The sequence below is a fragment of the Chrysoperla carnea genome, chromosome 5 (genome assembly GCF_905475395.1).
Source record: "Chrysoperla carnea chromosome 5, inChrCarn1.1, whole genome shotgun sequence".
Lineage (NCBI taxonomy): Eukaryota > Metazoa > Arthropoda > Insecta > Neuroptera > Chrysopidae > Chrysoperla > Chrysoperla carnea.
Genome location: NC_058341.1, coordinates 67,976,511 through 67,989,208, shown reverse-complemented (window position 1 = coordinate 67,989,208; position 12,698 = coordinate 67,976,511). Strand labels below are relative to the sequence as shown.

General features: G+C 29.6%; 1 long non-coding RNA gene across 1 annotated transcript; it reads left to right on the top strand.

Moving 5' to 3' along the window:
- The first annotated feature begins 7,581 nt into the window (after positions 1–7,581).
- Positions 7,582–10,838, top strand: LOC123300807. Its single transcript, XR_006535398.1, has 3 exons — positions 7,582–7,644; positions 8,740–8,742; positions 10,418–10,838. It is a non-coding gene; the product is annotated as an uncharacterized LOC123300807 (long non-coding RNA).
- The last annotated feature ends 1,860 nt before the right edge of the window (positions 10,839–12,698 follow it).

Genomic DNA, 12,698 nt, shown 5'->3' with positions numbered 1-12,698 from the left:
TAAATGTTGGTAGTTTGAAAAAATCAAATTTGCAAAATCGAATATCGATCTTGTGCCATGAAAGAGTTTTGTGTTCTAACTTGGTGGAAATTATCAAAACTTACATTAACAATCGAATATTATCTACATAATTATTTCTTTGGGCAGTATGGGAGACTTTTGTACATTGGCCTTATTAGCTTTGAATCATCCTTCAGTTTCTTGAAAAATATTGCTATCTACGAAACAGCAACTTTATTTACTTATTACCAAAATGAGTGGTTTTGTTTTACACAACCGATAGAGTGGTTTTGTTTTTGATTCTTAAAACAACGTCCTATAATGTTATAACTGTTTTTTCTTATGTTCTAGAAGAAAATAATAAGTCCTGGGTACTCTGGGAGTATGATAAAAACGGTTAAATTTGTTACCTGATCCGCAGAGTATTTTTAATGTCACATTAATACACTTATACGAAATTTTAATGCTATCAAAACTTTTAATGAAGCACGTTTTAATTTAAGATAATTAGGAAATGAAGTGGAATTTTGCCTTCAAATATCAAATGATATAATAATCTAAATGTAACCAATATGGCAAATTTGTGCGAGAGTTTAATTTGTATATATATATTCTTCAACACTTCATGAATATTTCAAAAAATGTCATAAGATGTCATGATACTGAATTTCACTATCGAGACTTTTCTAATTTTAGAGTTTATTAATTTTTGTTTCCAATGACATTTATATATTTTCCAATATTTGTTATTTCTTCAAAATTAAGTACTGTATCCCTTAAAAATTATAATTTTAATTTACTAGGCATAAGTTTAATATTTCAAAATAACGGTTCAACCAGGAGAGGTAATATATCTATTGTCACATTTAAAAAAATGACTTTAAAAAGCATACAAATGTATATTGCGATCAAAGGTACAACAGTATCCCATATATTTTTGCCACACAAGAAACAAACTTTTCAAAAAGGATTAGGGTCATCCATAAATTACGCCCTACTTCAAGAAAGAAGAGTATCATTTAAGATTTGTGACAAATTTAACAGGAAGTGGAAAGTCAATTTGGTGTTCTAATACATGGACTGAAAAAAGTATATTTTTACTAATAATATAATTGATTAATGCATAATTGAATATTTTAATAACAAGTGAAAACAAACAATTGACTGAGTAAATTGTTGAAATGCCATGTAGAGACAGTGTTAATGACCCAATCGTTTGTTTTTTGACGTCACATAAATAAAAAAAGATATCCACTTTTAAATAGCCACACACACATAACTGATATTCCAATATTAATACATACTATAAAATGTGCACCTAATTAGCGCCCCCGTGGGTAAACAGTGATGTTTACAAAAAAAAGGTTTCAAACAAAAGTTGTAATGTGATAAAGAAATCAACACTGACTATGCATGGTATTTCAACAATTAACTCAGTCAATTGTTTGTTTTCACTTGTTTTACATTAAAACTTTTGTTTTAACTCTAACGGTTTACAAGATGGGTCCTACGGACCCAGGATTCAATTGATCTATATTGCTTATTTACGAACTTGACCTCACTTTTTACGTCCTGAGTACGCTGTAAAAATTTCAGCTTGATATATTTTTTCGATTTTGAGTTATCGTGTTGACAGACAGACGGGCACACGGACAGACAACAGGAAATGGACTAATTAGGTTCTAGAACACCTTAGATTCTATGAACACCTATACCAAAATTTTTTTCGTAGCATCAATATTTTTAGGCGTTTCAAACCTGGGACTAAACTTAATATACTATGTATATTTCATATATACATGGTATAAAAATAAACTGTCATATAAAAGTGGGTGTTGATGCACAGTATAATTGATAAGATTAATCATAGGGCTTTTCATTTTAAAATCACGATTCACATTTGTTTCGTACTAAATGATTTATAACCAATGTGATCAAATGAATAACAGATATCTTCTATCTTAGTCCTACTTATTGCTGTCAGTACGAAAAAATAAACTCTGCACTTGCGCTTATGACATGATGAAAAGGCCTATTATGTATGTGGAATGCATTGGTAATATTTTGGAAATTATTAAATGGTAATTTGGGAGATATCCGGCACAGGAATGTGTCAATTTATTTATTGTTGCATTTGGAGAATCGCCAAGCATTCCAAAAGAATTTGGAATGCTCGGAGATTTGGAATTTCGAAAAATCCAAGAGATTTTGGCTGAAAACGCTTATCGCAGGTTGTAGTTTTGTTAAGCTATGATGGAAAACGCGAATTGAGAAGATAATTTCATCAGGAATATTTTATTTACTGCGATGAATCATCTTTTCCATTACTTGGAAAATATAATCCATCTATCACGCGATACTGGTCTCAGACAAATCGATATATCAGGACCCGAACTCAGTTTCCAAAGAAACTGAATGCCTGGACTGGAACAGTGAGTGACAATATTACAGAACCATTTTTCATTGGCGGATCTTTAGATTCTCAAAAATATTTTGAGTTTGTTACAAAATAATATATGGCCAATTGTTAGAGCTCTTCCTAATTTAAACATGAAATCTGTATGGTTCCTACAAGATGGATATCCTAAACACAATGCCATGATAGTCAGGCTGTTCCTGGAACAAACTTTCTAGAAACATCTTATTTTAATGGTTTTGGAACCTTCAAGTGGCCAGCCATATTGTCAGATCTATCTCCTAACTACTTTTTTGTGGGTTTTCTTTTCAAACACAGATCTATTCGCGGAATAGGCCTTAAAATATGCAACAATTACCGAATATTGTTTAGTGAATAATGGAATAATAAGAATATTCGAACTTTTAGTTTAATTTTTTTTTTGTCGACATTCAATTTTTTTCTCTTTTTGTGGTTTTATTTTACTTTTAATTTAGGTGGATTATTGTTATATGTTCTATCGTTAACAGAATACAAACATTCCACAGGGATTCTCAAGAAAGAATTATCAATTGTCAGAAAAAATGCTAAACTTAAGAAAACAACAACGAACATATTTAACCCACTCTCATTACATGTTAATGCAAATGCAGTACTAAACAGTAACCAACCAACTCCTCTTTAGTCAACAAACTCAACCTAACAAACTCGTAATTACAACAATACAGAGTTATCAAAAAATAAAAGAAGTAATGTTCAAGACAACAAAAATGAAATAGCTAAAAAATCCAATAGTATTGCATATGATAATAAAAAAAAAAAAAAATATGTGACTGTTGCTGGTTTCGAACTAAGTAATCACGCGGGCATAGGTCAATTGGATCTTGAATCCGTAGGACCCATCTTATAAACCGTAAAACAAAAGTATAAGTATAAAAAATGTTCCTTATAAAAAATAAACAACTTTTGTTTGAAACATTTTATCGTTAACATCATTGTTTACGAAACATTTGGTACCTGTTGTATACAGGTACCTGTATACTGAGGAAGTGAGAGGAAAGACACTCTTATAACTTTGTGTCTAAGAGTGACTGTCTATCTTTACTTACATGACGTTAAAAAACAAACGGTTGCGTAATCAAAACTATATATGATATTTCAACAATTAACTCAATCAATAGTTTTTTTTCACTTATTATTTCTTTATTAAGTACTGTGTATCTTGTATATTATCACTCTAGCAAGTTTTTTTTCTGTCCTGCTCTTATCTTCCTTATTTCTTTATCAAATTCCATGATTCACCCCTCATTTTCAAGCTTATTATGTCTAGGTTTGAGGAAAAATATACTCATGATCTAAAAATGTACCGCTTAGAAAAAACACGCTAGACAAATAATTTGAACGAAAAAGTATCATAAATTTAAATAAGTTTATTACGCAAACATGTTATTAGTTTTTAAAGATGCTCTCCTAACACTCTAGACGTATAATTATTAATTACTATTTTTTAATACATATTCTCCTAATATTAATTTAAGAACTTTTGATTTTTTCATCACTTTTCTTCGAAATTTGTTGTTTGTTGTTTTTAGCCACGGATTACGATAACTACAGGAGCGGAATTCCGTGCGGGTCGAGCTAGTAGTTTTATAATAAATAATATTTAACATTGATTCTCTATTAGCTATGATTTCCAACACAATCTTTGAGCCACGGATTATGTGCTTTACGCACTATTGCGCAGAGTAAAGTGCTGTAAGAACTCACGATAAGTATAATCATAAATTATAATCCTGAGTAATTGCTCATTTTGCATATTTATTAAGTTAGAAAATTAAACTTTCGGTAAAGGTATTACAAATTATATAATGGTGATACTTTATGGATGACCCTCTTATGGCACTTCACGAAATGGCATAATTTTTTAACAAATTATTTTAGTGATTTAAATACTGTTAAAAATGATTTTGAGAAATAATAGTGAAACTGTACACTAAATATGTTGCACAAGGAATGTTTATATAAAATAAGATGAAGGAAAGTTTTAAATATTTATTGAATTCATCAATTTGTTTTTTAATTCTTAACTATAAAATTACAATCGTAGTTTATTTGATTTTTAACTCTTGAATAAATATATAATATTATAGTTTGTGTATTCAGTCAAAAATTATGATTAAAATATCAAGTTTTATTAAATTTAAATATTTTTGAGACATTTTCTTTTTAAATTTAATTATTGCCAAAAGAGTGATTTTTGAATTACACTTCTATTTTTGTTGTTTTTCTTTTATTTTTGATACATAATAATTTATAACAATAGCATTTTAAAATGCGTTAAAAGCAAAAAATAAAAATTTGTTTTTTGTATTTATTTATAACTGGAATATACATAATTATTTATTTATTTTTTGTTTATTTACAAATTGCCCAAAATTGCCCAAATAATTTTTTTCTCATTTTGTTGAAAAAAAAAATTTATTATTAGCATTAATTTTTTAGCATTCATAATAAATAGTATTTATAAGTTTGAACGGAGAAGCATTTATTTTATGTTGCTTTGCTAATTAATATCACACGTTAGCGTCACAATAAAGTCATTAAAAATTTGTTTTTTTTTTTTTGGAATGAAAAAAGCCATAGAAAAATATGCGCAATAGATTCGTGTAGTAGAAAAATCTTTATACAATGTGTACTTATAGAGAAAATAGGGAATTTTCATATTATACAAAAACATCTTCTATTTTTTCTTCAGTTGGTGCTGTTTTCTAAAAATTTTACAGCAGAAACTACTAGATAAAAATATTAATCTATTCTACGAATATCACACGGTTGAAGTGAAATTTTGATCATCTGATGTAAAACTATCGTTCTATACGTATGTACTTGTACCTTTACAAAGTTACGTTCAGAAGTTATGGATTTAAATTGACAGTTTTCCAACAAAAACTCACAATGTGACCAAGATCTTTCACAAAAAAGGCTAAATTTGTGTAAATCTACCACAATATTGTGACCACCATTTTTTTACATATGGAAGATAAGTACTCTCTTTCCGCACTGTTTTCCGTAAGAAATGTTGCTCGCACTCAATGAACAATTAGCTATTTGTCGTTGTACGAAAAAACTTACTTAGAAAGAGTGAAAATTCAATTCGTAGGAATGATTTAATGCCCTTTTTCAGGACATGGACTTAAAAAAAATAGGAATCAAATAAATCGCCTTCAAACCAGCCTTCAATTGGTCAGGGTAGGTTAACATTTCCCCTTTTTGATGTAACCTCGCTATTTACAACAAAAATAATAAAAAATTAATTTCTAAAACTATACCATACTTTGCACATTATTAAAATATTCGTTGTCATTCGTTCATCATTAATTAGGTGTTATGTCAAAGCCTAAAATATTTTCAACTAATTGATAAAACACGTAAAATTTATTTGAAACAAAAAATGATAATATTGGGATCAAAATCTTTGCTGATAACTTAGAGCTTCAGCCATACGACCATTCATTTTGACTATCGACTTTAACCACCGTCCACGGTACAAACCCTATGGTGAGTGTTCGTGTGTTTGCAATTGCTCGGCATACTTACGAAATAATACGAACATGTGGGAAACAAGAATTACGAAGCAACGCCAAAAAAAATTAGAAACAAGAAGTAGACGTCATCAAAAACAACATAAGAATTTTGTCCATTATTAAACAACTGAATTGTGTTAATATGCATTCAAATCATTTATTAATGTAATGTACACTCTGTGTCACAAAAAATGCACGTGCTTACCATTCTAAGTGCTATAGCTATAACATTATATGTGAATTACATGTACTGTTACAGTAAAATCACTGAAAATGGTTCAATTTTTGCGTTTATTTTGACTTAGAGTGTACATCAGAATGTAATTATTTTGCTTAAATAAAATTATTAAAATATAAAGTTTGATTTATTAAATAATTATGCTAACACCCACCTACTGGTGATTCTGACGTGATGAGTCCCTTCAATGTCGTTGTAACTGGTTTGGGCACCCCAACAACATTGTCGGAATCGTACATTTAGAATAATTATCTTCCAGAGAGAAATGTAAATAGGAGGTAATTTTGTAACTCTTTCACTAAAAATCGCTCTTTTCCAAGGAAATGTGAAAGTTCGGTCTCTTGTTGTTCCAATTTGTCCTTTGGCTCTGCTTCGTAATAATTACTTGCCGCATATTCGTATTATTACGTAAGAATAGAGCAATGCTTTGAATTGAACTATATTCTTTTCAAAAATGGGGTGTCCGATTGTATTAAATATTAAAATTAACAAACCTATTAAATCTTAAGGTGACCGCTTAAGTGTCAAAAATATCCGCCGGAATATTTTTCGGAATAAAGAATTGTTCAAATAACTTCCATCTTGTCTCTATTCGTATTTTCTTTTAAATTCCCTACAAGATAAATTTGTAGAAATAACGCTATCAAAGGAATCGTAATTGTTTTGGACACCGACGAATAATTCAAAATTCCAAATAAGATTTTTCATATATTACAAAAATTTAAATTTTATCCCGATATCCTGATATGCCTTAACTAATATAAAATTCGACAAAAAAAATTTAATGAATTCCTGCTTAAAATCATAATCAATATTGTAATTAACAATCTTCCATTTTTTTAATAAATTTTTTTTATCTTCGGTCACTGGTGAAATTTCACTTCAACCTGAAAATATACATTTTATGTAAATTTCCTATTTCGAAAAAAACAACTTAACAAAGTATTATAAAACATTTAACTTTTAAAATCATATAAACAGGGTGTCCCAAAACAATCGGATTAAAAGGACAGAGCGATAAAATTCTAAACCGAAAGTTCCTTTGCAGCTTTTTTATCCCACGTACTATCAACGAAAAGACTTCGTTAAAAATTATTTGTAATCTTGAGAAAATCCCGATTAATATAACGAAACCTTATGAATATCGGATTCAAAAACTATAAAGATACTTTCTGCTTAGAATCCTTTGTATCGCTTTGTTTTTCTAGCGAGGTAGTTTTAGGACACTCTGTATAGAATATTGCTCTGAACACAGAAAATTAATGCATTAATAATAAAATTAAATTTTTACTAAATTACTAAGATTAAGAATCAATAATTTTTTTTTTCCTTAAAATTTACTATTGTCTTGTGATTGAGATAAAAGTACTTTTTGCATTATAATATGTATATATATATATTTACGCTATGGATAAAGATACAAATTCGTATATTTAAATTCATTTCTTAAAAATACGTTATGACGTATATCTTAAAACGAACGGTTTAATGACATAATGTGTTAGCTCATCAATTGAACTCGAGGCAGGATTTAAAACCACATTTTCGAAATGACAGATAAATAAAATTTGATAAATAATTATTAAATATATTTAATATACTTTTATTTCATATGAATCATGGTAGAATTAAACAAGGTATGCTCTTGCGCAGGTAGTGGTAGAGTGAGGGCATTCTTTCACTCTCGGTAATCTCTTTGTAAGGAACTTTTTTTTTCACTACTAAAATCAAGGATTATTCACACAAACGTATTCATGCTTTTTACAACATTTGAACATAATTTGTCAAATTCTACCATAATATAAATTAATGTATTTTCACTCGTAAACATATGCAACAAAAAAATCGTAAACATAAGTAACCACAAGAAAAATGATTGTGGTACGAAAGCTACCAGTCTAAAAGGTTAAATCACGAAGTATAGATACAAGGAGTCCAAATGGTATAGGCTTTTCCATGGTATTCATGTACACAATAATAAACACGGATCATAGTTCTGTTTTCTGCTACTGGCTGCGCAAGAATTCAGGACGTACCAAATGCTATTATTATCTGTACACTAAATTGAAACCATTCGTTCAATATTACGTTCGGACTCCTTGTTTCTATACTTCGTGGGTTAAATATTGCTTCGAGTTCAGTTCAACACATTATATGTCATTAAGCCGTTCGTATTTTAAGGTTTTAATGTACAAATATGAATATGTACCTTTTCAATATTTTCGTAAATATACGTTATATTTCACAGTCATACGTCATAAGATATCTTTAAGAAATAAATTTAAAACGAATACGATATCTTTATCCACATCTTTTTTTTTTTATATAAATTGAAATGTATTTTTAGTTTTTTCGATTTAAAATTCAAAATAATAAAATTTTACTTTTTATATTCAAAATATACACTTTAAATACTGTTTTTTTTATTAATATAAATAATAAATTAAAAATAATTTTAAGTACACTACAATTTTTTTTAACAAATTCAGTCAGTAAACGTTTAACAGATTTTTTTTAAATAGTTAGTATGAAAAATAGTGGAAAACTTATGTGGGTTATTTAAAAATAGGAAGGAATACGTATTGTTTTATGAATCAAGAAACGTATTGTGAACTAAACGTTTCCTTTAAGGTGACATAACTAATATTTTCACAAGAAAAATAATGTTAACTATCCATTTTATTTTGAGAAACCTTTCAATTGTATCTTTTTCTACATATTCGAATTACTTTCTATGGTATCTTTATTAGTTACTAGTCGGAGCCAACCAGCTTTACTGGACAATTCCAAATCTGTAAACACAGATATAGTCTTTCAGTTATGTTAACTTAATGTGCATAAATATCGTGGCCAACCGATACCGCCTGATAACACTATTCGTCGCTTACTGTAAAATTTTGTTGAGCACGAGCCTGTGGGAGATCATCAACATGTCGCTCATCAGCGACGAGGACGTTCCAATCAACTGGTTGAAGCGGTCAGAGAGAGCTTTGCCCAGAACCCAAAGGTGTAGTATCGTCGCCGAGCTCAGCAATTTGACGTCAGTGAAACCACTTTGCGGCGCATTTTGAAGGATGATTTCCTTCTATTTCCATATAAAGTGTAATTAACACAAGGAATAATGCCGATCGTCCACTTTACTTGAAGCAAATTTTGTAGACCGGCGAGGCCCATTTCACACTCAAAAAAGTAATGGTAAATTATTAATTATGCCACATTTAAAAAAAACATCTCTTACTCAATATCGAATTTCACTATTCAAAATACTTTACTGTATCTATTTTCGAATAAAGATACAAAATTTGTTCTTAATCTTTCTTGACACAAAAAATACGTATTGAGATCAACGTTCCAGATAAAAGAAAAGTCTTTTTTTTACTTAAATAGGAGCTTTTGTAAAAATTAAAAGATGTATTTTATAAAAAGGAGTTAATATTTTCACTGTTGAATTTCTACATATACAAAGTTACATTTTTAAGTAAAAATTTGACAAATATCTACGTTCATACAAGATGATTTATTTTTCTATTAAACTAACGTTTCGTTCCTCATTCAAACTTCATCAGGGAACACAAAAATTTTTAAGGAAGAAGTCAATTAGTAAATTAATTGCTTAATGTTGCTGAATACGATACGATTAACAAGTTTTTCTTCTTGTAATATTGTTATTAATGGTTTAAAAATGAATACCGATTTTTAAAATAATTATAAATTATATACTGTTCTCAATAATTTCATCGCTAAGTAAGTGTAGTTCTAGCTAAGTATATAAATCCCACGGTTTATCAATCACAAATATTCGACATGCTGAGAGGTACCCAGACCTGTAACACGAAAGGTTACGGTGGGGTACGTATCAGCATATTTTTAGACAGTCAGGCCATAATTCAGACCCTTGAGGCGTCAAGATTCCAATCGAGGATAGTCGATGAATGCTTCGAAGAAATGAATAACATAGTCAGATTGATCTGTGTACCGGGCCACTTTGGCGTTAAAAGAAATGAAGCAGCGGACCTCAAACGGACTCAAACGCATCTTTCACCTAAGACTGCCATTCACAAGATATTCCGTAATTTATCGAATCAAGGAATGGATACGACAAGTCCATCTTGATAACTGAGAATTTGCGCAGGGCTTGCGACAAGCCAAACTGTGTATAAACACAGTTAGACCATTCGACTGTGGTGATCCTACTTGTAGGGGGACATCCATAAATTACGTAACACATTTTGAAGATTTTTTAGACTCCCCCCCCCTGGTATGTAACAGATCGTAACAAATTACCAGACCCCCCTACCCCTGAAGGATTTGTTACGTAACATAATCATTTTGTCTCAACAGAAAAAGTTCTTGAATTATTTAAATTTAAATTTATTGCACAAAACAATTGCTACATATTTAGTTTATTAATTAAAGAAGTAATATGAAAAATTAACGTTCATTTTTTTTGAGCAAAATCATCTTCCCAACTGGGTTTGAACTAGTCGGTTATCGAGTCAATTACAGGAATTTTTGAATTATCTAATTCAAGAAGTGGTGTCGTTTCTTTGTCGTCTTCCTCTATATCATCAACATCTATCCATTCCACGTCATCAAATTCATTATTATTAATCATACATAGAATCTAAAAGAATACAAAATAAAGTATTGTTAGTCTTAGTGTTTTCTGTTTGTTTGTTTTTCATTTCATCTTTATTTTTAATTTTTTTAAAGTCATTCCAAATTTTATTTGTTTCAAGTTGTGCTTGCTGCGAAGAAATTGTAGGATGAGCTTTTTTATAAGCTCTGAATAAATCTTGATAAAGAATCCCGATATTTGGTGTCATTTTTTATAAAGCAAATTAAAGTCAAATGTTGAATTATTAAGTCCAGTTGTTGATGAACATTTTTGCGTATCTCTATAGCAAGGAAAAACAAATGACTTCGCGCGTATATATAGCAGCAGTGCGGTATCATGCCAATAGCAGCGCTTCTGTACATGGCGCGAATATTTGAATTATATCTCAATAATTAAATATAATTATAAAAGTATGATTAGAAATTTTTTTTTAATTTTTTAATCCAAGCAATATAATTAAATTTTTGTTACGTAACATATGTTAGATTGACACCCCCCCTTAACGTAACAATGCATAACAAATTGAAATACCCCCCCCCCTTAAAATGTGTTACGTAATTTATGGATGTTCCCTAGGGCCTGTATTGAGGACAATGAAACCACCATACATATTATTTGCACCTGTAGGGCGTCAGGTTTAGAATGTTTGGGTTCGAAACCTTGGATCCATCAATCCTGGGAGAAATCCTCAACAAAATTCGACAGCTTCATCTGCTTAAAATAGCAGATATCTTTTACCTGTAGACGTCTCGCCTTCCGGTGACAAGTTGTTCTCAAGTAGGGCACATAGGACTCATTGATCTAGATGCTAGGGACCTATTTGCATTACCCCTCTTATTTATTATTATTATTATATAAATGGCAATTTAATTTAAAATAAATTATTTTTACTTTATGTTATTTCTTTCTGAATCGGCGTAATTTTTTTCGAATTTTAATTACGATGAAATTCGAATAAAAACGAAACTATTTCATATAGTAGAAGAAAATGAGTCACTACTTTTTAAATAAACATTTTACAAAACGTATTTATGGAACAAAAATGTTTTTTGTTACCTATATACACTTAATAAAATAAAATGCTACCTTTTTTTTTTAAAAAAAAAAATGTCATAAATAAATACTTGCTTATATGTAACTTTGATGTCCTTGGTCCTTTTCAGCTCTAACGAGGTTCGTTTTAAAGGTAAAGAAGTAAACTTGAAGATGCATCAATATCTTCTTGAACTTCAAGTATCGTTAAAGCAATCGGGGGTTCAGGATAATTTCTAAAAACGTATGACGTACCGCTCGTAACATACCTCTTTATTGTAAACTGTTATGCTCTTTAGAAAGCTCAATTATATTTAGATAAGAGTATATTTGTAAGCGACAATTGTAAAATTTTAGTAAAATCACTTATAGTATGCGAGGTGATTGACAAAAATGTGCAATTTCTAAAATATGAAAATTTGTATATTGGTGCAAAATTTATTAAAAATATAAAAAATATGTTCAGTCAGTATATTTCCGTAACAGAGAGTATCAGTTACCGTTTAACGCGTTACTGACACGCTCGGTTACAGAAATATACTGACTGACTATATTTTTTATGTTTATAATAATATTCTACACCAATGTACAATTTTTCAGATTTTAGAATATACTTACACATTTTTTGAAAAAGTAAAGCCGCCCCGCACCAAACACTACAGAAACCGGCTCTATGACGGCAGGCTATTTCTCTACTCACCCAATATAACGTAAATATTGCGAAATCAGTCTTAAGAAAATCCTTACATTTTTTTGTCGCTCACCTTTTAGACTATTACAAAACTTTGTTTATTGGATTTCTGTAAAAAATACGAAACATTTTGTAATCAT